Below are 599 nucleotides of genomic sequence, written 5' to 3'. Positions count from 1 at the left end.
ACATTAATAATAATAATAATAATAATAATAATAATAATAATAATAATAATAATAATAATAATAATAATAATAATAATAATAATTATTATTATTATTATTATTATTGTTGTTGTTTTTGTTGTAATAAATAAGAATTATTAATTCATTTATGAATGTTATTTTAAATATTAATATTACTATTAATATTAATTGTTATGGTTGTTATTAGTTGTAGTAATTATATTTATATTAATAGTAATAATAATAATTGCTGTTGTTATTATTAATTAATAATTAATAAATTAAATAATAATAATAAATTAAATTATTAATTATTTAATTTATTAACTTAACTATTACTTTTATTCTTATTCAAAAATACATTGATATAGTACGTTTCAGTGTCCATGCAAAAATACAAAAATGAATGCATGATAGAACCACACCTAAAAGCAAACAAACAAAAAACCTTCAAACATACACAGACATATGCACTAACACATAGGATCCCAGACAAGCAAACACAGACATATGGAAATGAACACAAATTCACACACACACACACACACACACACACACACACACACACACACACACACACACACACACACACACACACA

Source organism: Sinocyclocheilus anshuiensis, unplaced genomic scaffold (genome assembly GCF_001515605.1).
Source record: "Sinocyclocheilus anshuiensis isolate Anshui unplaced genomic scaffold, SAMN03320099.WGS_v1.1 scaffold1638, whole genome shotgun sequence".
Lineage (NCBI taxonomy): Eukaryota > Metazoa > Chordata > Actinopteri > Cypriniformes > Cyprinidae > Sinocyclocheilus > Sinocyclocheilus anshuiensis.
This window is presented reverse-complemented; position numbering follows the sequence as displayed.